Source organism: Gymnogyps californianus, chromosome 2, assembly GCF_018139145.2.
Source record: "Gymnogyps californianus isolate 813 chromosome 2, ASM1813914v2, whole genome shotgun sequence".
In the NCBI taxonomy this organism is placed as follows: Eukaryota; Metazoa; Chordata; class Aves; order Accipitriformes; family Cathartidae; genus Gymnogyps; species Gymnogyps californianus.
This window is the reverse complement of record NC_059472.1, coordinates 130246499-130272589: the sequence shown is the minus strand read 5'-3', so window position 1 is coordinate 130272589 and position 26091 is coordinate 130246499. Positions and strand designations below refer to the sequence as shown.

Sequence of the window (26091 nt, the reverse complement as noted above, 5' to 3'; positions counted from 1 at the left end):
TGGCAAAGGAAACTTAGTTTCTCCACTGCTCCCAGCATCTGCTACTGAACTTTGATGAACTGCAGAAAAGAAGTTACGAGTCACAAAACCTGTAAGTGAGGTGACAAACACGAAAAAAAATCTGCTATATCAGGAATAAAAGATGATGGCAAACTACAGAGAAGACTTGAAGCAGATTTGCAAATAGGAGACTGGGAGGAGGAAAATGCAGAGTCACAATGAGACCCAGGAGACCCAAGTCACAAATAGGAGACCCAAGGAGACCAGGGAGAGAGATTTATACTATAGGAAGTTTTTCTTGCATGGGAGAAGCACTTTCCCTTGAAACACTTCACTGGAGGAACTTAAGATGACGCCATATGGCCACCTGGTCAAGGCAAGGAGGAGTGGGCCAAAAGAGGGCTATCATTAAAGAGGTCAAGAGACACATACAATTAAACCATCAAAGCGATAGCTATACCACAGATAAGATAACCCAGTAGGGAAAAAAAAAAAAGGACGGTGGATCAGAGAATTTAATCTTGTGGAATGACAGGCAGGAACTTTTTAGTCACAATTCTCAATCTTTCTAGATAAAGAAAGCTTCCTCCTGGACCCTCGAATGGCTTCTTTGCAATTTGCTTTGTCACATGTTACAAGCAGTTTTTCTACTCTGGCTGCTTCCACTCTGCTGTGGGGTACAGCCTGCTGCATCAGTTTCCAAGCAAAATGAAATCCTACCACAGGCTCATCTTAGCTTCAAAGCAGGAAACGCTGTGTTAAATTTCTTGCCGCTTAATACGCTCCCTTTTAAGGTTCTGCTGAACACACAGACTGTGGGTCATGGGTTTGGGACAGCAGTACCACACAACAAACCATGTGCCAGTCTCCTGCAATTCTTCCCAAACCTCTACTGCAATAGGCTCACCATAATGGTGGTCTGATACTGCCCCTTTCACTAGAGCAGCCATGTCCTCCCTTTTGTCCTGTCACTCTGTCATCCTGTTTATGTTGATCAAGCCTCTGCTCTAGCTGTATTAGCTGAAGGATCTATTCAAAAGAATAGCTGCTCTGGCCAGCCCCACCAAAGCCACGCTGGATACTCTAATAATTGCAGCAAGTACAAGAGGATAATAATCATTAGAATAAACACTCTCCTGCACTCCTAGCAAGGACAGAGAAGGAAATGGAAATGGACATTTTATTAATTACTTATTTCCATTTGTTCTCAAGAGCAACATTACAAATCTGACCTCATACTGAATCCATTTCTCTCATGTTTAATGACTCAAAGTTGATAGTGCTGGTCTTTGTGATAAGGTAGAGCCACTGCCAAAAGTGGAACCCACAGCAGCATTTCTATAAACATCTCCCCAGCCATCAGAGAAGGGAGTAGATGAACTTTGGTAAAGTCATCTTAGCTCTTACAGTAAAATTGTATGAGTTATATAAAGAAGGGTGCTTGTGCTATAGGTACTCTGGAAATGCTGCTAAACCTCAGGTACCAGAACTGGAGGCTGTGTCAGGAGGAGTGAATTGAAATATTCCTTAAGATTCATCACCCCCGTGAGTCACAACATTCACCCAAGCAGTACTTCTCCAGCAAGAGTTTCAAACCTCTAAAGCAAAGTTTTCTTTGCTTTCTTACTGGAAACTCCTACAGTAATCTCCATATCTATGCATAGCACTGACTATATTAAGCTGAAGAGGCATATATGCTCCTTCTTACAGATCTGCTGGGGAGATTATTTCCCCCAAGAACAAGCTGTACTGATGTCATCAAACCAGACAGACATCAACTCTTTTTATCACAAGGTATGAAAAGCCATCTCTATGATCTGTACTTTAACTCTGGAGTTGGACAGGGCCCATGAGTTTAATCCTTATCTCCTGCTACTCTTTGGCCTTTTCAGTGAATAATAAGGCACTAACCATTTATATAAGATGTTAAATGTCATTCTCTAAAGCATACTCAAACAGTATTTATGATCTCTAGGAAAGCCAATGAAACAGCATAGGCTGAAGCACCAGCAATATGTGAAGGGAAGCTCAGAAATGCATTTTCTTTATATTTATTCTTGACAATCACCCACCTTTCTCAAAGTTAGAAGGAGGCAAACCAGAATCAGTGCTCAAATGAAAAACAGCTAACTGAAAATAAATGCCACTAGCAACAAGTATTTATAGTCATCAAAATATGAAATGATCTGAAGAACGTGCACTCCGTGGCATGGGTGCAGTAGAGGAGACAAGTAAAGGAGGGTATCAGAGCTACCAAATCCTGCCAAATCTCTGTCAGCAGAACATACACACAGAATGTGTGCCTAGCCAGAAGTCTGCCAGTCTGCTGGGCTTTGGACACACTGTAATAACACACTGCAGATACAAATCAGGCCAGAATTCCCATGTCACAGAAGTGAGGTGGTAGCAAAGAAAGCGCAAGGTCCAGTAGAACCACAGAAGAAATTCCCACCACACAGCACAATGCAGAAACTCCAACCAACACGCAAAAAAAATTATGTAGTAGCATAAGACACTGTGAGCAAACATGCCCATTCCTCTCCCAATAGCACCCCATTGCATTAGTCCCTCAGTGACCTAAGCTGATTTCACAATCTTTACCATTTTTTCTAGATATGTTCCTAATTGTAGATCTAGCTATCCAAGAGACATGCCCTTCTGTTAATAAATACAGTCTCCAACAAATGCCATCTACCGACAGTAGATGTATGTATGCCGGTTATGGAAACTATGGCAGTTACTCCAAGATTATGGATTTCAATCCTGTGAAAAGAAAATTAGAGAAAAGAATATGAAGTCACCCACTAACTACAATGCATTCCAAGCTAAAATAGATCATGCAGTTTTCCCCACATATAAATAAAAATAATCTCTTACAATCTAAGCGAGCTTCAAATGAAGACATTTATTGTATTTTCTGCTTTAAAAATAAAGCAGAAGCAGCTCAATTATTATGGTAATGGACAGAGGAGTTCTGTAACACTGAAATTTAGGCGTAAGGATCTATGGCTCATGTATTGTTCATAGTCAGAAAAGGGCCTGACTATCTGACCTGTAGCAAAACACATTGGTACTGCTGGTACGACTGATAACACATACATGTGTGCTGCAGACAGTGCTTCTGCTATGCATTTTTCAAAATAGGTTCTTATAATCTTTTAACTCTAGTTCAGTCAGAAATTAACATAAATTAATTTCTGAGACCTTATTAAAGTGGTCCCACGTAGCATTTTTTAAAAAATATTATTTTTATCCAACTTTTATTGATTACTCATGCACCAGTTCATGAGCAAAAGTTATTCCTTTGTTCATCCATTCCTAGAATACCATAAGGTCAAAGATTCAGTATCAATAGCTTACTCACATTCTGGCAGGCCTCCAGGACAGTGTTCTCGCTTTATCTGGTCACTTAATATCTTCTAACAGATAAAAGGGTCTTCAACAGAAGTTATTTTGCATTGCCACATGATATTGGCAGGATGGCAAGGACGCTTCTTTTAAATATCATGTATAATTAGGTGAAAAGCATTACAGAATAACGTAATATGATCTCATTACACTTGCTGCCAGACAGCAAAAAAACAAAAATGCAGCAAACTAAATTTGTAGGGAGAGATAACAGCATATTTCTTAATATCCTCATGTTAAGAGGGTTACTGAAGTATCCCTCAACATATGTAAAAATGTGGTCACAGTGCCATAAATTCAGTATGTGGGAAGTGTTGGTACTAATTACTAATATAGAACCTTGACATTAGACATTACAAAAACCAAGCATCAACTAGACTAGCTCTTTGACAGCAAAGAGATAATTATTAGGCTTCCACTCTTAAGGAATTCCCAGGACTATTAATGCTAGCACACAAAAAAACCCTGATCAAAGAAGAATAGAAGCTTTTTTTCACTGTGATAAAATGACCCACCTCTAAGAAAAAGATTACATATGATCAGACAATAAAAGACCCTCTTAACAACTGCTTTGTCATGGGTTTGCTATAGATGTCCTAATCATATAATCATTTTTCATTTTCACAAAAGCATCCAAGGAGGTGATTGACTAAGTATGTCAACAGTTTCTTGAAGGCTGCAGAGTTAGAAAAAAGAACTATATATTGCCTATTTACTTTCCTTTGGCTTTGTCACTATCTATCCAGGCAAAGACAAGCCACCAAATTTGTGACTGAATCCATGCAGTGAAAACCACATGGTCAAAGAAATTATAGGATCATGTATCAACTTGACTGAATTCTGGATCCCAACACAACTTGACATGCAAAGCCTACTTTCAAAACTACTCAGATAATGAGAATCTTAAGCCCAGCTACATGTGTCTTTGGATCACTGGCACTGTTTAATATTTTAAGACCAATTCTGAGACTCTCAGAACTGTTATGTTTAAAATTCCAACAATATGTCTAAGGTAGAGTGTTCATGAAACAAGACACAGAATTTTCCTATCTGTCACACCTCAAAAATATCAGGACTGACTAGAAAAGTATACCTACAAAGAGTTTTCATTCTTCCATGTGCTTCTTTTCCCTAGCATTTTGGGATATAACTCTGGCATCTGTATCTGACCTCTGCACACTGGCTACAAAACCTCTTCGCTGGGAGGGGAGTTTGGCACTGAACCTCGTTAACCAGACAAGGGTGGTGGAATCTCCATCCTTGAAGGTTTTCAAGACTTGGCAGAAGAAAACCACAGCCTACTTCATCCAGTCTTGGCAACAGTCTTGCTTCAAGGGGGAGGCTAGACTAGATGACCTCCAGAAGACCCTATAAATCAGGACTTCTCTGAAAATGAGACACCAGGACAGTATGCTGGTATTTCCTTCCCAATGAGTGATAGAAAACATCCCCCTTAAACAGACCAGGTTTCAGAACACCCCTGGCATGCAAGAAGTAGTCTGGGATGTGCTAACCAATATTGCTTTCTAGATTTTCTAGTTTTGCAATGCTTTCTCAGGTTGTTTGTGCCCATGACAAAGCCTTAAGGAAATCATATTCTTCATGCAGTAGGTCTACAGTTTTTCTATTAGCCAAAGCAAGCTTAACATTAACAAAGCTATTCCTTTATGGTATAATATACTCATTCAGACAAACTCCTCCCACAAAAACAAGACGTAAAAGCTTTCAATTCTTCATTTGGAGAGAGACTTAAACCCTTGGCACTTTGAGTTCATCAGTACAGAATTCTCCAAGCCAGCACCCATATGCATACAGTTCCCTCTCTTCCCTGTGACCCCCTTCCTGGTTCCAGTTAGTAACTCTGGATCTGTCTTACCTATGTGGATGACACTTCAGCTTTCTCTTGGTCAGTTCACAGTCCAGCAGTGTCACACTCTCGCCCCAATACTCATTACAGCATTTTCTACTTAGATACTTTTCTTCAGAGTCTACCTGTCTAGGAGAGCTGCATGCTTCAGAGACTACGTGAAGAAAACCCAGGTGAAGCAAAGCAGCATCTTCAGCATGCTGCTTACACTTTTAGAAAAAATTTCACCCAAAAAAGTCAAGCATCCCCTGCTCCCCAAGAAATTTTAGGAGAAAATTTTAGGCTAAGTTAAGACTCTAGGACAGTCTTATTTCTCCTCACCTTTTGACTTCCTGCCTTTAGAGAATGTTCTTCCTCCAAAACACCAAAGTCTCCAACACCTTACTTGCCTGTCCATTTTTGCTGGCAAGCACATACCTTTCCATCCTCACTTTCTTTCACCATACACTTCCATGCCCTCAATCATTGAAATTGGCCTGTCAGTAGAAGAAAACCACATTGTTCAGTAGTTCACTGTCATTCAATATCTATCTACAGCTCTCAGTTGCTATCGTCTAGTTGCTTCCCATGCAGATCCTGGATAAAGTATTGATTACTCCTGCTGTATGATACTCTTACTGTTGATTACTCTTACTGTTACTCTATTGGTCTTCAAAGGATACAGGTTATTTTCATAATACAGGACACAAGTGTGTCACTCAAAAGAAAAGTAAAGTTAACAGACCAGCACAGACACGTTCTACAGTCAGGTCAGTCAGCCTTGAAAAACATAAGGAAGATTGTTAAGTATTAAATAATAAAATCTAATTCTATGACAAAGTGTAGTTTCATCTAATGTAACAGAACTTGTACTATGCTGGTTAATTTTTCTTCAAAACCATCAAAATGATAACAAGTTTTCTATAGTCTAGCAATATGGATAAAAACTTTTTTTTTTTTTAACTAAAAATTAATTGATTTTTATCTAAAATGTTATAAAAACTGACACTATTAAAGAAGGCAAAGTGTTGAAACTATGTTTAGAACACAACTACCCTCATTCAACACACTGTGTGGAACTGACAAAGAATGCCAGTTTTGCAAAAAATGGTAACAAATATTTCTTCCACTGTCTAATCATATTAACCTGAGTTTCCTATAATCTATACATTATATATATAATAAATATGTTATTTATATACAAATAATTTCAAAGTTATCTCAGTCTTGTGAGGCATTGCAGTGTTGCAACTTTTAACCATTAAATGATTTTACACAGATACAAAATTTGAGATCACAACATAAGTTACTGACAAACTGAAAATCTATCAATTCTCCTTTCTATAAAATTTTTATAGTAGCAAAAAAAATTATTTCACTAGATAATCATTAATGCAACAGAAGTAATTCAGCAAGAAGGTAAGGTGTACGCTACTACGATTACTGTCATTTTATGGCTTCAATACATATTTGTGTGGAAGGCTGAATGCAGTAAACACATCAGAGAATATCTTATTACCCAATAACGCACACAGTCAGCTACCTCATTGGCATTATAAAATGGTTATTTTAGGTTCTTGTTGTTGTAAGGAAATTTTACACTTTTTGTTGTTCATTTTATTGGGTCATTTCTGATATGTAAGGTAGGGCACTGTAAGATAAGAGAAAAGAACATGGATATAAACGCACACATGCACGCTATTTAACATGTCCTATCTACTAGCATCTAAAAAGTATATAGTCCATAGGTGAGAACTTTAAACAGTTTATGTACACTATTACTTGCTTGAAACATTATTTCTGAAGTCATTAAAAAAAGTCAAATTAGGAACAAGCAATGATGTACTTAAAATTTCAAGATCTAAGGTTCTCAGCTTACAGGTTGTCACCTTATTTAATAGGTGTTTTATTTTTAAGACAACAAAAAAATTCCAAAAGTATTTATATCAGCCATGTTGTTCACAAACCAGCAAAGGACAGAGATGCGTATTACTCCTCCACGAGAGGAAACCCCTCGCCTGTTGCTCTAATGAGTTGGTTCTTTTTTTTAGTTTTTTCAATGGAGTAATAATCTGAAACAGACAACCAAACACATAAAAGATGTTCCCTGACACCTTCTCTTCCCTCTTTCTCATCAAATGAAGGAGGCCACAAGACGACCATAAAAGAATTAGGATTTTATATGCCAGTTGCTCTTGAATAGGTTTTACTCCAACAGCCGTGTTTCCCTCACTGTTCAACATTGCAACCACTTGTTTCACAAACGCTCCAGCTGACACCCCGCTACCCCGCAGAATAGCTTTTCTTATTAGAGTTACTCAGCGTCCTGGGAGGGAAAAGTTCCGCAATCTCGCCACACTTTATCCGGTCAGGCACAACCCTGAGCAAAGGTACAGGAAAGTATAACTATAGGAGAAAGACTTTTGAAATGAGTAACAGGACTGACCTTCGAAAAGTTACTACACTTCTTGAAAACACTGTTCCTAACTGTTCTCAGTCCTGCACCATTATCCAATATAGGCCAGCTGTGAATTCTGCTTCTAAAGCAGCTTCTGCAGATTTCAGTTCTGAAACTTGCTGGGGCTTCCAAGGTTTTTACTTTATAATCTCTTTACTTACCTATTTTACACCCAATTTACAAAATTATAATTCTCTAATCCCAGAAAATGGTGAAAACAATGGTCCCGGGCATCTACTTTAAAAGCTTGAGGGTGTTTTCTACAGAAGCAGCTTTAATTTCTTCCTCTACGTTTATTTCCAAGCAGGTATGACCTGGAGTATAAACCAAAGTTTAGGAGTTTCATATGTTATGATTAGTGTGGTATCTTTACTTTGCCACTAACCAGTGTTTTGTTAAAAAAATTAAATTAAATTAAAAATTGGATTTTGTTTTATTTTACTAGTGGGATTCCAGTACATCTGCTACAAATCTGAGAATCTTTGGGAATATGCAGACTTTTTTTCCCCTTCAGAAAAGGCCTGTACTTTTTGAAATTTCATGTAGGGTTAAAAAAAAATATTACTAGGAACATCAACTGCAAAAAAATCATATGCATAGCCACATCCTTTGCATACATGTAGATGTATCTTAAAAAAACCCACTTTTGACAATAAAGTAGTCAAACATTTTTCAAATTTTCTAAAGACCACATGCTGCATATTTAAGCATTTCCATTTTTACTGACCCAAGCCAAAAACATTTACAAACAGAAGGATGAAAAAAAATTAGAAGTGTCTATGTAGGAAATAACTCTTGTAAAGTTTAAAGCAGTAAGTACACAAATACTATAAAATCCAGCCACTCTAAAATGACTGTAGCTGTAACTGATTACAGTAATTAAACATTCCCATTATACACTTATATTGAATTTTCTATTTTAAAAAATATGTTTCTCAAGCCACTTTAAAAATGGGCAAAGCAATACACAACATTGCCATGGTTTCGACACAGTATGTATACACACACATATTACATCAAATGAAAAGTCAAAGAAAATTCTGTTTTCTGAAGTCATCAAAAAACATTTTATTACTTTGTTCTCCTTTCTTCCCCCACTCCCCAATTTTTATCTAGCTAGCTCAAGCAATGCATCGGACCTTAAATGGATACTATTATTCTATTTTTTTTCCCTTTATCCAGACATTCTTGTTTATCACCTCTGTGCTGTGAATCCCATAGCAGCTCTCAGCAGCAGTGGTGTCACACTGAACTGAACCGGTAGACAGGGAATCAAAACTGTGGTTAAACAGGTCTATAAGCAAACCGCTTCAACTTACAGAGATTCTTTCCTCAGCAACCATTATTTTTAATGAGGCCAGTCTACTTTTGGAATCTTGGCAAAAAACAGTCATTTACTCTAGTCCTAGAGCAATGACTGCAAACTGGGCAAACATAAAGATTACATGCAATGTAAAATCTGCATGTGCATATCATTACACAAAGAACCCATGATGTGCTGGGAAAGAGGCCTGTCAAGCTATCGTGTTTGTTAATGAAAAGAACAGTTTTATTCCAAACCAGTCTACTGTATCAGATTTGATAGAACAAGTGTTAACTAAACGTTGTGCTTAAAAGCTTTGATGAGAAAATCTAACACTTTAAACTAAGAAACAGTTCAAGGACAGCAGGAGGCAATTCCAGAACACAGGCGCAATCTATAAAGGCAAACTACCACAGCTTTTTGATGTTAAGTAAGTAGCAATATCAGTATACAACAAAGCTTAGAGGCAGACTGTTGTATCAAGTTTAAAAGTTTAATATCCAGGGTCAAAAGCCTCAATTACCTATTCTACTACTACTTTTCTTAGTGAAGAAATCAATGTTAAAGTATGATTTGCTGAAAGCATTACCTAAATCATCACATGGGGTTTTTCTTATTCCCTTAGTATCTGAATTTTTAGTATTTCAGTTATGCTGCATCTCAGATACTCGGACTACAGCAAAACATGTATGTTTGGACTTCAACAAGGTGGGAGGTCAGAGACACTTACTTTGAAAACATATACATTTCTTAACATGGGTTATGCCCATTAAATGGCCTAAGAAAAAGGGCAACAGCACAAGAGGAGTGGCACTTAGTAAAACTGCAGATAAATTACTGCAGTAGCACTTTAAATTAATCCATTTCAGGAGAAAGCATAAAAGTACACATTCAAAAAATACAACACTGGGGGAAAAAAATCCCCCCTTACTCAAACTAAAGATTTACTATGTTTTTGACTACGATACTGTATTAAATTTGTCAAACAGGCTACATGACACATGTTACTAGCTATTTAATAATTTAGTTAATTGGTGAAAGATGATTTTCTAGTTATTTTTCATGGGTATGTGCTTTCTTTTGTCCATTTATAAAAGAGCATAGAGGATATAACTAAATGGTAATTGGAAATGGAGGAAAGATACCTTTTTAAGGCAAAAGAGGAAAAAAACCCAACTTCATAATTGTACTTTTTCATCTTTATTTTCAATATAGCAAGATATCTTTGCACTCGATACAGAAAACCACATGGATTCCTCTGCGTATTCTTCTATGCCTGTCCACTCCACAGCTTTTAAGAAATTATTGTGGCCTTCACTGTGGATGAATCTAAGCTCATTCATTAAGTTAAACAGGAACATAATTCTGTTGCTATCACCTTATCAAAGCAAAAACAGTTTTGCCAATACCCTGACATGGCAATTTTAACACTTTTTACCTTTGTAAACCTAAAACCTAGAATTAAATCACTTTGGTTTTTAGGAATATTAATTATCATCATCAGATATTCTAAACTAAGCCCTAAAAGTTAGAGAAAATGAATGGGGTGGAGGGGAGAAACGCCTTCTGTACGAATCTTTATAAATTACCAATGGCCTATTTTGAGCAGGCTGGGCTGCAATGCCACCTGGTGGCTTAGAAAAAATAACAGGATTCTATTTGAACAGTGCTTAATGGCTTGGAAAATATGCAATATTCTATTAAAAAACCAAACATGGCAACAATGTTTAAGTTAATCATTTGCATTTCTTAGCTAACGAGTCTTTTTTCATTCTGTTGCTCACAGTGTGTAGTATTTTTTAAGTTTTAAAGTTCACATGTCCAGATCTAACTTCAGCTAGAATTATACAATTGTTTTCAATTGTGAGTTGAACTTGCCAATGAGTATATTATACTGTAAACAGCTGTACACATACACAGAGTCTAATTCGCACAGTTAATCCCAAAAGTTGAATTTTTCCCCATTTGAGGAAAAATCAAATACAGCAGAAGTCTAAAAGGAGGGTTACTGAAATGCTTTGTAAAATTACACTGTATAATTAATTCCATAGTAAGAACGTTTTTATGGTGTGTGTTGGTGACCTTTTATTACCATCAAGTTCACAATGCTGGTGGGCTGCCTTTTAATCCCTCTGCAGACAAAGGCCCTAAATAAACACAGATCCCTTCCTGGGAAAAAGTCCTCTCTGGTTAAATGGTAAGGAAATGAGTAAATCATTAGTAATCTTTAAAGCCAAAGCTATAAACTCAAGTTACCTTAAGTTAAAATGAAAGTGTCCTGCAAGAGTTTCAAAGTTCTGTCACAGATAGAAATCTCCAGCTCTTGACTCCAGACTAGGCGCCAGCTGATAAACAAACAATTTAAGTCAAGAGCTGGAGAATTCCCAGCTTTTTCATTTAATGGCTTTGGCCAAGAGTATTTATTGCCTCCAGTTTTATTCTCACTTAGCTCTAAGAGGAAATTTAAACTCATCATTATCTTAAAGCCCCATATGGGCCACAGTCAGCTCACCTGATAGAGCTCCTTTTACTCTGCATAAGTTCTACTCCCCACTAGAAGTGATGTAATAGTGTAAACTAATTAAATGTAGTTTTAGGCTGACTTTTTAACAGGCTAAATAAATTTTGTTCAATATGGTTTATATTCCCACTTGGGGCAGTAACGATTCCAAAAAGTTTAACTTTACAGTTTCCAATTTAAACTACTAGTAGTTTACTCCATAAAGGACAATTGAAACAAACAAACAAACAGTCTTCGGAACAAGAGCATCCAACTGTTAAAAGCAACTGCGTTGAAAATTCTTTGCAATAAATTGATTCATTGGCACCAAAAGGTACACAGAATTGTGAAAAAGCAGACTGCGTAACTACTCCAATACTTCAAACAAAACATTTCAGGAATGCAAGGACATACATGTAATTAAAATGTGGTGTTTAGTACTTGTTCTGGTTTTAGAATGAAAATAAGCAAAGCTATGGAGCTGGAAATTAAATATTAACTAAGCAAGTCCAGCATGGAAATATTTTATCCTAACTCAACAGGAAGATAGCATCATCCTGTGCCTCAGATGCCACCTTCCTCCTTCTTCTGTTCTAAAAGTATATAGTAGGAGGAGGTTAGAGTTCTTTAGTACAGATTCTAATGCTTATTTCACCTCTGAGATTTTTAAATCCATCATGATTTAGATTCAGCACTTGCCACCTCATCCCAGGCATCTCCTCCTAATAAAACATATTTGTCCTGTACATTAATAATTTAGAATCTTTTCGCTTAAGAAATAAATTTCACAAATGTCAGAGATGGAGAACTGTGCTTAGCAAAAAGTCTGACTACCATTCCTAAGGGGTTAATAGAACTCAAATTTGAAACCAGGATGTTGTATTCCCTTCCCCTCCCACCCAGCCCCCTCCCCACAAAATACTTTCCTAACCTGACTTGGCTGAAAAAGCCAATTAATTGTTCCAGTGTCTGCCAAGACTTCTTACTCCTTTAAAAATGTGCATAGTGTTTGAGACAGCTGGCTATTCCAAACCCAGGTAACACCCCTAAATGTGGAAAGAATGAGGGAACATGAATTATGATTAGTATTTTAAATGGATTTGCAATGAAACAGACAGACAGATATCTTAAACCTACTGTATTTCCAGCACATATTATTTAAAAAGAAAAACACGATGTCTAGATGTCTCTGCTGCTCCACTGAGTATAAGGAAGCAGTTTAATGCAAATTGCATTAAAATATGTGGAATTAGTTTTTCTGTCTTTGTTAGGAACTGATAGTACAGACACTATGATGTCATATAAAACACACACACACGAAGCAAGCACCAAGTGACAGACAAGAACCTTTCTGAGCCTGAGCCATTGCAATCCCTATCGAAACTAGTCATTTTAGGTCAAGTCAAGGTCATTGCAAGGCAGAGAAAAGAAACCCTTATGACAGTTGTATGCCCAGTATCTGGCTTAGCATTGAGCGGAGAACTGCAATTAAACCCTTATTTACTTTTCTACATGAATAAGAGGTCTAAAATACACTACAGTACTAGGGAAAGCAAGAAAAAAGTCCATAAAACTAATTTTGCAACATCTCTGCTCATTAAGAAGCTCATACTAAGAAATTGCTGCTGACTGAGCTGTACATGGAGTCAATGCAAAGAGGAAGGAGAAAATGAAACATTCAAATATTAACTGTTAATAACTAAAATATTAATTCATATAAAGTTATATGATTTTACTGTATTGTAATAACATAAGTTACTCTGTTATAATCTCTTATATTTTAGAAGGGGCAGCAGTTATTTATATTTGTTGATAGCATTTCCACTATCATCAATTAAATAGCAGATTTATTGTATGCCTTTCCTGTAACTTCAGATTTAAGCCACAAGTTTTAGTTTTGGAAATAATCTCCCATTTGAGTTAACAGGAACACCTGCATGTAATATACTTTGTGCACCTTTGAAAATCCTTCTATAGTGAACATGTACACTAAAACACAGGTAAGTGTGAGCCAATATTGACAATTTCTAAATACTGGGAAAAATTACAGAAGTTTCCACAAATATATGAAAATTAACACAAGAAAAGAAAATCAGGGACTGTTTTCTTGGGAGCATGTTTACATCTTTCTGGTAATTTTTAGTTTGTTTGCTTGTGTTTGTTTTTTAAGGAAAAGAAAAATATTGAGAGCCTATGTACAACACTTACAAATAGAGCCTTCATGCCTGAACTGTGACTTCTCCAGCTTAATTTTCCCCCTCCCTAAGCTTAATTTCCATGCAGTTTATTTAAATACATAAAAACTATGGAGTTCTAGCTCATCATAGTGAGCACTTATTCACAGTGACAATTAAATGTGTTGGCTTTCAGAGGAACTATCTGATTAGGGAGGCAAAGTAATGATGGGCTGCACAAATTAGCTCCAGAGTTCTAAGGTATCTAAGTTGTATAGCCCTCCAAAAACACATCCTCAGCTGGGGAAGTTCAGATCCAGTTGAAGCAACACACGCAGGTGACCAAGAGCAGGTAGATACCTTCGTAGCGAGAGTTATCAGTACAGGTGCATATTCTAATAACACTGGGCACAGTTGCAGACAAAGTTCAGTGGTTTCAGCAACCTACATGAGCATTAGGAACAGTTAAAACTCTACACTAAAGCCACACACCAATAAAAGAAACACTCCTTTGCAACTGCAGTCTACACCAGGTACTTACAGACAAGTATCTTTCAGCTAATAAACCTTCTCCAGTTCTCTTTTCCCCCCAAAATCCTGTATATTTTGTTATTGGAAATCCAGGGCGACAACTGGAATTTAGAAAATGTCTTTTATTTCATCAGCCGGTGTAGAGGATACTCAAGTTATTATAGAATAAAGTGACAGAGATTCAAGAATGCTCATTCCCAGCTGTGACCTCATGAGAAACAGTAATATACCTACTAGAGTGGATGAAGGGAAAGGAAAAATGGACATCATTTCTGCTTCAATTAGAGAGTTAGGAAGTGAGGGACAGCATTTAAAGTGAGTCAGCCATTATTGTGCTGAAGTAGACATAAATAGAGCAGTTATGAAACATAACTTGCAAAACCTAAATACATAGTTCTGCTTCAAGGTCATGTTTGCAGGAGATGCTGCTTTGAAAATAACCATAAAATATTCTAACCCAATACTATCCCATTTCCAAGAAAGGCAGAAAGGAGTATAAGTCATTGTGCTAAGTTATATTTCAACAAGATTTAAATAATTTATCAATAAGGTTAGATGCTGCAAATAGCAAACAACAAATCCTTGAACTTAGATCACACCAAATAATAAATCCTCTATTTTTAGTTTGGGATGAAGGATATTTCCAAATAATTAAAACAATTCGCTTACAGCTGCATGAAAAGTCCAGCCAACCCATGCCCAGGATGTCAGCTCTACATAGTGCTTTGAAACCCTTGAGTTTCAAAGATAGTAACTCAGTAGTGTAAGACAGACAGATTACCCCACAGACATTTAACAGACACTGAGGACGCATCTCTTCAACTTGCACTAAATTCCCATTGATATGGATGGACTTAAGTAGATGCTTAAGTGTTTTATGCTGAATTGGAGCTTTATAGATGTGCTCTATTAAGGTACTTCTAATGATTTTCTTTCCCATGACTGCATATAGTTTAAATTTCTTGATCCTTAGCAATAAAGGGATACCAGTGAAAATGTTATTAAAACTAAAGTTTTGATAGTGATGAACTAATCATGTGCCTAGTGACATGTGCTGTTTCTGTAAGCTTCTGTTTCCAGAGTCCAAAGCTGAAAAGAGCAGGTTTTAATATATACTAAAGTTTTAGCCTTCAGTGCTTTTAAATGTTAATGCCAACAAACTAAAAATAAACTAATAAAATTTGAAATGAGTTGTCTCTAAAACATTCAAGATTTGGAATGTTTGACCTATGAATTCATTAACATCTGGAATTAGGGAAAAAAAAGCAAGATGGAGAAGACTTTCAAATGCTTCAATGGGATCTAATGCCCTATGGTTCAATAAGCTGTTCATATCTGCCACCATAATTAATTATACTCGTGCTTCCCTTCTCCCTCTTGTTAATAAAACAAAAGACAAAATACAACAAAGTAGTTTTATTACTTGTTTGTCCAATCAGTAATCTGCATGAACTACCTGAAAAAAGAAGACCCCAAAATAATGAGTACACAAGAAGCTGCCAAACCACATATCCTCTCCCCACTTCACTTTCCATCGGGTAGCTTCTTGTTGTGAGTAATTCAATAGCAAAGGAAAAAAAAAAAGCTATTGTACTTTACTGCTTCTTGCACAATGTGATGAAAGAACTGACTCAGAAACTTGTTTTCTATTTTCAGCTGTATTATTTGGTCTAATAAAAGCTTCTACCTCTCTGTATACAATTTCCCTTCTTTGTATTCTTAAACCACGATGTAAAAGAACACTGGTACTGTGTTACTATGATTAGTACTGAAACATTATAGATACGTATTACTCGTGTGGCGAGAATTTAATTAGCATAATAATACAGTACTATGGCAAGAATTTATGACTAAAAAAGAGTTGAAATTCCTCTGTGGTTCAGCATTCAGGAGCAAGGGAAAACGGCAACTCACACCACTTTTAGACTCCGAGGATTACTGCACCCAAGCAGTAATTTACACACATCCCACAAGAAATGGCAGAGCCATAGGAAATGCCACTCTTAACCACATAGGGTTACATTTGACTGACAACTGCATTCGGCCTGTCTTTTTCCAATTAAGCTCCATCTGTTTCCTCAGTTGGACTGGCTGGCTTGAGGCCTCTCAACAGAACATCCACTGTATGTTATTGCATCCACTCCCCAAAAACCTTGCACTGCCAGAAGTCAGGGGATGCTTCCTCAAAGCATGTCATTGGGTAGGGGCAGGCGAGACGAGTGGGTGGGTGGGCGGGTGGGAGTGGATGTGTGGCATGTGAACATTGGGAACAACCTGAAAAAGCATGGTTTTAGTAACTTTGACACATCCAAGGAAGGGTTAAGTACCTACCAAATAAAATAAAAAGCACCATTTTTCTTTCATTATATAGTCTGACCAAAAAGCTTCTGAAACCAAAATTAAATAGTGTGTTCCCTTCCAGTCCCCAACATACACACTCTAAAATAAATAATGGCCAAACTGATTTAAATGAAATTCTGTAGAAGAATTTGTGCTTGGATGAAAATGGCACATTTGAGCCTGAAGCAAAAGTAAAACCGCCAAGTTATAAACTTCTCAAAGGGAAGGTTTATAATGGAAATGCCAACAGACCCTTAACTATAGTGGAGCTGTTAGGTGCCAACATATAAATAATTTTAGTTTTTGTGGTCATTTACGATAAATTAGATACAGTGCAAGTGGAAACAGTAGGGTTCTGATTCAGTAAACAGTAACAGCCAAGAGTGCATGTTTGGATTTTTAGACAAGTATAGCATAGATTTGATGCTGGCTCTGAAATGGAGTCTATAAGGGACGTTTGGACTTTTTTAAGTAGTAAGCAAGCCATATTCTGAATTCTTGAGGGCTTGTAAAATAAAAACTCCTTAACAAGCTTTGCTGCCTACTGTTTCAATCTTCTAAGAATCCTTTAACCCAGTTACCAAAAAATGCTCCATTCAAGATTGATATAATTGTCTACTAAGTAAAACAAGATACTAAGTAAGTGCACATAGTCACATTTAGTGTTAAGAACTGCTAAACATACTAATACAGTGGGAAAAAAGTGCCAGTGACCAAACAGTAACAGATTAGTCACCTTCTTTATTAGGTGTGCCAGTCGCTGCACCACTAATAGAAATGCCTTCCTATAGCCCAGTTTGTTCCAGCACAGGAACGATGCATTTAGGTGATCAGGTATGTTCATTTTGGCCCCTGGGAGGCATTTATGGCATTGTTTCACAGCAGTCAAGCCCCACGCCTTAGCACAATATGTTGAGGCAGTGAGGGATGCTATTGGGGCTCTCTGCAGGAACTTCCATCTTGGACAGGGTGGGAGCCCTCAAAGGCAGCCAGGATTCAGGCTGAGGCTGCTAAGAGGATGCTCCATCTCAGGAAACTCTCCTGCTTGCCAAATTCACATCAGCTTCTCATTTAGCGCTTTCGCTACAAAACCTTCCCACTGCCCCAGCATCACCCCTAACTCCCCACTAATATAAATTCTAAGATGAGTATCTGCAGAAACAGGAAAGCTATACACACTCCTAGTTTACTTTAACTAGAGCTCTATTATGGCAATGTTTCACATGCTGATAACGCTAACAAAAATTCCTTTCTCCAGTTGTCCTCCAACTTTTAAGACAGAAGAAATCTCTATTCTTCAAGCATACTCAATGTAAAATGCCTTATTCAAGACAAAAATATTTAGCTGCTCCCAAATACTGCTTTTGGACTACTAGCAATTGTAGTAATTCTGGGAAATAGTTTAATCGGAAAAATGCTGGACATCAGAAATCAACCAAGTTTGAAGAGCTAACTATGTATAGTCATATACCTGTAGAGATTATCTACAAGTTACTTTTATATTGATTTCTGAAAAGTCATTATTTTAAGCAAAACCAAGAAATCTAACACAAACGAAACACAAGCAGTACACCCCTCAGCCAGAGCTAAAAATCAATGTGACTTTCTCTGTAGTCCCACTGGCAAATATACTAAGAGCCACGAGCCACATGTTCCCACCATACATTCTCAGAAAGCAAAGGAAATGCAGATTGAAAACACAATGACAGCAAAATGTGTTGTTTCTGACTGCGTATGGTTAAACTATATAGTTACTGAGTAACTAGGATCTTACACAGTTTGCAGCAACTCATATCAAATAAAGCAAATAGATAATAATTACATTTCAGATTGGTATTGTTGCCAATGACCTAAACTACACATTAAAAGAACCCATTAGTTTACCAACAGTTAAACAACATAAAGGGATACTATCAAATCATTACGTGGATTTATTTAAAATACATAAAGGTTTTAATAAAGTGTTACACAGTGTTTCACACTTCCCCCCCCCCCCCCCCCCCCGCCCCTACATTTTACTGCAGACAAATTTAACATTCTTCCACAATACAGAATAATTAAAATACAACTGCTTACAGAACCAGGAACAGAAACCGAAGGGTCAGCATTAGGGTGACATTTCCATGCGTTACTCTGTTCCTGTCAAGCCACCCTTTAACTCTTCTTATGCACAGATAAAGGTTAAAGCTGTCTGAGGTCTAGGAAATTCCACGCACTGTGTCCCAGCGAAACTACAGGAATGAAAACGATAACTAAGTTTTAAGGGTTAAAGTTGTAGGTCAAATACAGTGCAGTAAGTCATTTTGTTTTCACTTCAGGTCCTATGTTGTGCTTGGCATGAAGAGAACTGTAGTTAAAAACTCTTTCTTCAGCTCTGGAACTGCATGACTCTCCTCTGTCCTCTGCATTTCAGTAGAGTGAAGCGGTGAGCCAACAGGACTAAATACTGTTGGACAAACCGAAAGGTGAACGTTTACATAGTTTGTATGCTCACAGCTGAATTCTAAATGCTTATCAACAGTAAAAGGCAATACTGTTTCCCTTATGTTTTTTTTCAAATGTGGTTGGAGAAGGAAGAATTAGGAAATCTTGATATTTCTATGAGCTCTCTGTGGATTAACCAGGAGCAGTCCTGCTAAGGACAAAAGCTCAAGCTATTGAATTGTCTCACAACGGGCAATACTACAGTAAGCACTATAAACATGGAGTAAATTTCAGGTATTTATTTAAAGTGCAGAGGGAGTACTTCTGCTAGAACATTCTCCCCTTTTTTATTAGCACAACTTAAGAGACTTGTCAAAACATAAAGATGCCCTCCACTACAAAAGAACTTTCTGCAACGAACCAGTGACTTAGAATGGCTCCGGATCGTCAGATAATATTGTCACACATAAATCTCATCCTTGCCCAACTCATCACCATGACTTTAAAAACAAAACACAAGTAACCCAGAATACTAGCATATCCAGATGGGGGTCAACAGAAGATCAACTTTCATTCCTACTGATCCTGGATTCAGCCATTTAGGGGATCAACAAACAATTTACTTTCAAAGGCCTGCACTACAAGACCAGGGCAGTTGTCCCTGCCCGCAAAGTTTCCCCCATCTGGGTTTTTTTTTTTTACTCCTTTAAAATTGTTTAAGTGTTTAATGGGCCTACAAAGGAGTCTTCTTCAACACAGAGTAGTTGGTTCAGGTACTTAGGATGTTAATGTTCCTTCTCATGTGTCCAGTGTAAGATCTGCAGATCTCCCTTGCTGAATAAGAGACAAAATAAAATGTGTAGTTCTCAGTCTTCAGTGGCCCAATCCATTTAAGCAAGTCAGGTTTTTCTGGACTTCTTTAAACAACAGGAGTTGCACCCACAGACTGAAAAAGTATTTTCAAGGCAACGCTGAATTGCAACTACAACTGCTTTGCATTAAGATTCAGAGTAAGTTGCATTTTCTCCAGTGGCACCTCCAATGCTTGTAGCTGGTGGGGACTGTCCCCACACTGAAGGCTGCTGTGCAGGTACAGTGTACTCCCAGTTGTACACTGTGCTGCGCCTTCCAGTTTGTACTTCCTGTTCTGGTGTGCGTGGTGCTGGGCTCGGTGCCGACATGTGTGCCATCCACATTTAGCCATAGTATGGAATTAGGACTCAGAAGGAGTCAGGGGGTTATTAAGGTCTGGTGCTCGTCATCTTCACTGTCCCAAGCACAGGAGTCACGCTAGTTTTTTGACAAAATGAAAAATACACACTTTGAACAAGAAGCTCCATTTAAAGAGCAAAAAGAGAAAAAGAAGCCTATGAACATTTAAAACCAAAACAAACTTTGTAGAAAGCTTCAGTCATCACTGCATTCCAGAAACATTTCCAAACACCACCTGCAACTCCTTAAAAGTTCTAGAGAAGAAGCAATCAAAATTTAAAAAGTGAAATTAAATTAATTTTTATTCCCTAGAACTTATGACAGGTTGAAATTTGAAAATCTTCTTTACTCTGTGTATCTCAGAACACCTGACAGGATGAGCCCAATACTAGCATTAAGGTAACCCCAAGCAAACAGAGCAGCTATTAGGAATGCGGTAACAGCTCACATACAGCTGTGGATATTAGGACAAGTTTTACTGAGAAAAGGAATGTTGGCTGTAGTTCTGCAGTTATCCCTTACTCTTTTTCAAAAAGTGCCACAGGGATTTTTAACTTCCATCTGGACAGTTTTCCTTTAACTGTTTTTGAACACCATGTGTGAGAACACAACAGAATTGTAGACATTAGAGATGGAAAAGACCTATTAGATCATGTAGCCATCCTCCTGCCAGTTAAAGATTTTTCCCTACAGAATAGTTCCTAGCGCTTCGCCCAGTACAGTTTAAAGCATGTCGAGATACTTGGCTTCAACCATCTCCTTTGGAAAATTATTCCACAGTGTATGAAGAATGTCGTTAGGAAGTTTTTCCTGGTAGACACAGCATGCATTTTTCTCTCCTTAATAATTTCCAGCCTATTATTCCTGGTTATATCCCATTGGGCCAGCCTGAATAACTCATCTTTACACCTTCGAATAAATGGAGACAGATATGTTTCCCTACACATCGGTCACTAGTTGGCCAGACTACACACAATTTTATAGCCAAAATATACACTATATTTTAATAAAATCAGTCATTCCACCCTTTTAGTCATTGTAGGATAATTGTCTCCACCCCAGTGAACATTTTTAGATTATACTCTCAACAAATCTGTTTATTCTTCCTTGCCTTCTGCTACCTTTTGCATTCTCCATAAAATAAAATAAAAAGCATAATAGACTCACAGAAGAAAAATACCGTTGCAAAGTCAGCACATCAGTAAATGTACTATCTAACTCTTCTGCAACAGCAGCTGCTGCCAACATCGTGATTTCTGCACAGGGTTTATATTTCCTCCCTCCCCAGTGTCAAAATACACATTTTGCCAACATGTAACATTTTCAAGATCTTCATTCTTTTCCATCTTCTCTCCAACAAAAGAAGTCTATTAAACTAGCTTTATTTTGACAAACATAAGTAATGTTAAATAGTTTAAAACATAAGTTATTAGGAATCAGAAGCTTTTTAAGGATCTCGAGTTCAAAGTATTTCTTTGTGCTCATTTCAGCTTCCTTAAATCAGTTCACCCGATTCTTCCCTTTTTTGTTATCAGTTACTTCGTGCAGTACTTTTACCTCATTTAAATTTCAGAATAACTCAGTAACATTTTTTGTACTACCTTTAACATTAAGGTTGTACATTTTAATTTCTACTACCATCCCTAGATCACAAACTTTGCAAAAAATGAGTATGATCATAGGCATTCAGCAAAAATGTAAACAGAGAAATTAAGAAACATGTCAGGAAAGAAAAGATTAGGCAAGACATGGAGTGACTGAGGAAGAGCAGAAGAAGAAGTGAGGTGAAAATGCTATGCTCGGTACCAGGAGCACAGAGAACATTGTGGCCATTCTGAGTACACGCATTCAGGCTTTAAAAATAAAGCATAAAAGCATAAATCCAGAAATAACAATGGAGCAAATATTGCTATGCCTTTAGATCTTTTCTTCACCAACAAGAACACCTGCCATTGAGGAGGATAGGTCAGAATTATTAGTTCTAAATTCATGAACCTGCTTCGTCTTGACAGTGTTTCAAGGATCCTAACAGATATTCCAATCACTGCATTAGCAGGTCAAAAAGCCAAAACCAAACAAAACCTCTATACCACTCAGTACAGGAGATTCCTTATTTCATGCCTTCTGTTTATTAAAAAAGTACATAATCTCTCAAATTAGAGACGTTGAATCAACCAACCAACTCTTCCATGAAGTCATAAGATTGCATTTCTCTAAAAATGCACAAAGCTAAAGAAACAAAGCAGACACAACCTAGGAAAGCCAGTTAAAAAGTAGCTCTATGAAGGCTCTCCAACAAAACAGAGGTCTATTAAACAAGCTTTATTCTGGCAAACATATCAATGATGCCACCTTATTACAATAGAACTTACAAGCTAAGAGATGCAATGTTTGAATGACTCATTACTATTTTTTATTATTATAAATAATATACTATTAATAATTAACTAAATAATAGACTATTATAGTCTAGTCTTAAAACATCTTTCAAATCATCTTTGCAAGCATTAGTGTGCACAGACGTAGTCTTAACTTTTCTGCAAGGCCCTCTCCTCTGCTTCCCTTGGAAAAGACACTGCACTAAACCTTCAACGTTCAAGTAAGAGAACCACATTCACCAATTATTCTGTTTGGCCTATTTAATCTCTGCTATCAGTCTGATCATGCCATTGAAATATATTCACTTTTCTAGTTTTGAGAAGGTGTCCACTTTTTTTTTTTTAAAGCTGTAAACATGAAATACATTGCTCTTTGAAAGGAAATCAAAGAAAAGATCTCCACAGTATTTCTAAACATTCTTTTTCTTTGCTCCACGTTAAATACAGATCTGGCCATACAGGGAGTAAGTCTACAATTCACCCTTCAAGGACTCACATTTTACTTTACATTACCAGAGAGCTGAAGTCTCAATTCGTCAGTGTTACTACTAATATTCTTTCCATCACTTAATGGTTAGCTGGAGCTTATGGAAGTAGTACTACAAGGTGAAAGAGTTTGAAATGACAGCTGGAATAGAAACTCCAACATTTTCTAACCAGCTCCAACCCGCAGTTCCTACAAAAAATTGTTTTATTCTACTGTTTATTACCATTTTAGCATGACTACAGTTCTCTACATGACAGCTCTTATTAACAATTAGCAGTCTGACTTTTTTATTGATGACTATCTTGGCTAAAGTAGCCAGTGAGGGGAAAGATCTACCTAAGTTGCATTATCGGATCTAAAGAACCATACTTACAAAAGCATTTAAAACAGTTTATCCGTACCTCCAAAACCAGAAAAGTAAATCAAGCTGTCACATCTTTTTGTGAAGTTCCAGCAGAATGCAGTACAACATATTTTGAGCAGCAGAGGAGCTGATTTAATATCAAGAGTCAGTGGAAGGGAAAAAAAGTTGAAAAGGTAATATCTGAACACTAACAATGCTTACTATGAAGAAAGCATCACATCAGAAATAAAAAAAAAACATTTCACCCACTGTACTTTAGACAATGCATATTTTGTATACTGAATTAAAAAGAGAGAAATGCTACAGCAGCATCAGTGAAACCACTAGTAAAGTTTGCTCTGGATTGCAAGGTGAGAATCTGTATCATACTTTCAGTGAAATCAGTGGGAGGACAAACTCAACACAATTCTTAAAGGCTAAATTTAGATCCCTTACTCAGCCAGTAGTGTCTTCAGTGCCAATAGAAGTCAGTTTTAAATATGCTTCTGTGATAATGTGTGCTTTAAAAGCCTTTTATACATACAAAGATGCATAATCCAATCTTCGCAAGAAGATAAATTTACTCCTCTAGATTAAAAAAATATATTAAATAAACACAGATTTAGAAGATGTTTCCTCATTTGTCATACGCTTACAAAGAGCTCACAAATCAGGGCAGCACTGGGAACTGTGACACAACTTTCTCATGTGGACCTGCAAGAGATCCTAATCCCAGGGTAAAGCGATTGCTATCTCCAGACAGCATTAGCAGCATAATCTGCATGCAACTACTGGGATGAGAAGTATTTTCCAAAATCAGTTAATACAAAATAACACTACAGTAACAGGTGCATCAGCTTCCACTTAATGGGTCCTGACTGTAAACTGCAAGTAAATGTTGTAGGCCAATCATACGAAGAAGACGGCACTACTACGCTGGTGCACAGGCGCATCTGAAAAAGATCAAGGGAAAGCATCTTTCAGGTGTAAGGCTGCAAACAAGCCACTAAAATCTGGCACTAATGCTAGGCCTTAAGATACTTAATTTGCAATGTCAAGACGGGATTAAAATCACCACTATTTCTCCGTAAGATTTATAGACCAAGCAATTTTCAAAATATTATTTAGTTTGTGAAATAACTTGTTCACAGTGCAGATGAACATTAACATCCATGAGGCAACATCCAAATACCTAAGAACACAAGTGGAATTGTCTGCCAATAACAGCTAGTAAACAGACAGATCTAAAGACGACAGTTCAGGCGTGCTGCTTTCTCTTCCTCCTCACTGCATCCCACAAAGGCCCTCCCTCACACTCCTGCCAAGTCTATTGCATTGCACAGCAACAGAATAATGCCTGCCAATTTCTAGAGAGCTGAGCATACTTCTCCATTTAGTGTTTTGTCTAAAGGCCAACAATGCAGTCAGGACATACAAAAATACCCCAAAGATTTGATGTGTTAGGTCTTGAAAGATGGAAAGAACAAAGCATAACATTAAAGCCTTTTCCAACATACTTAACTTCTCCACATTTCTAGCAACTGCCCACTTTAAACATGATTTGTACAGAGTGCTCCTTGGCATTCACAAACATATTATGTACTAGAAAGCTAAGTCTCAGTTCTTTCCCCCTCCTTCAGAATATCACTCAATCTGTAACTGACACTAAACACCAAATAATTTGTATTCAGATAAACCACTAACACCAAAAAAGCCATTTTTATTCAGACTAGTCAACTGTATGTTATCATATTAACCCAGTCTCGGCATTACCATTTTCTCAAGGAACAAAACCCCCAAAACAGCTAGCGTTGTTTTGGAATCAAACTTTTCTTTCTTTCTTTGTAGTTATAGCATAGTCAGCCTTAAAGCAAAAACTTACAGGTAAAAACAAATTACAGACATTTCTAAAAGGTAACTAATTCCCTCAGGTAAACAACATATCTGGGGGAAAGGGATTGAATAGAACCACACAGAAGATGTCAGAATTGCCCAACTGATAAGTAGAAGGCAATGCTGTGTTTAGAAAAGGATAAAACAGATATAAAATCCAGCCACAACGTACTTTTTTTCTGTGGTTTTTATTGCCAGGCTGACAAGTTATCTAACTTTATAAAACAAGGACTAGTATTTTGGCTGGGAAGCAAAAATCTTGTCTTCTCCATTATATCTTCAATATCGCCTACCTGGGTGTTCCTACTTTCTGTTCACATTAGAATTTGGATGAAAATTTTGGCTTCTAGTGTGTAGCCAAATCCTGCTTTAGTGTTCAGTTGAAAATTAAAAAGATGGTTAGTTTTTGCTCCTCACCCGCACTCATCTTCATGATGTGAAATTCAGGCTATGCTCTTTCTAGTTTGTGCATCATACCTTTTACAAATTCTGTAAGGCCAAATTCTCTCCTACCCTTTGCATTTTTATTCTCTTTCAAGTGTAACTATCTGAATTACCTCATTAAAGACAGGAAAATAAAGAATTCTCACGATGCCACTTACATTAATTTTTAGAGTGGATTGTAAAAAACCCAAGATTTTCCCACACAAAACGCGTTTTCCTCACCTTCTAATTCTAGGAGTTTTAGAGAAGAATTCAACAATAGTAACAATCAGCTACGGTTTTGTTTTCAAAACATTAATTTTATGCTTCTGCTCTCCTCTGTCCACAAAATGAAAGACTTCCCTGCTCTA

At 37.2% G+C, this 26091-nt stretch overlaps 1 protein-coding gene across 3 annotated transcripts in view; it reads right to left on the bottom strand.

Moving 5' to 3' along the window:
- Nucleotides 1-26091, bottom strand: part of HIBADH (3-hydroxyisobutyrate dehydrogenase) — an 85431-nt gene that overhangs the window by 42670 nt on the left and 16670 nt on the right. The window lies entirely within an intron of this gene.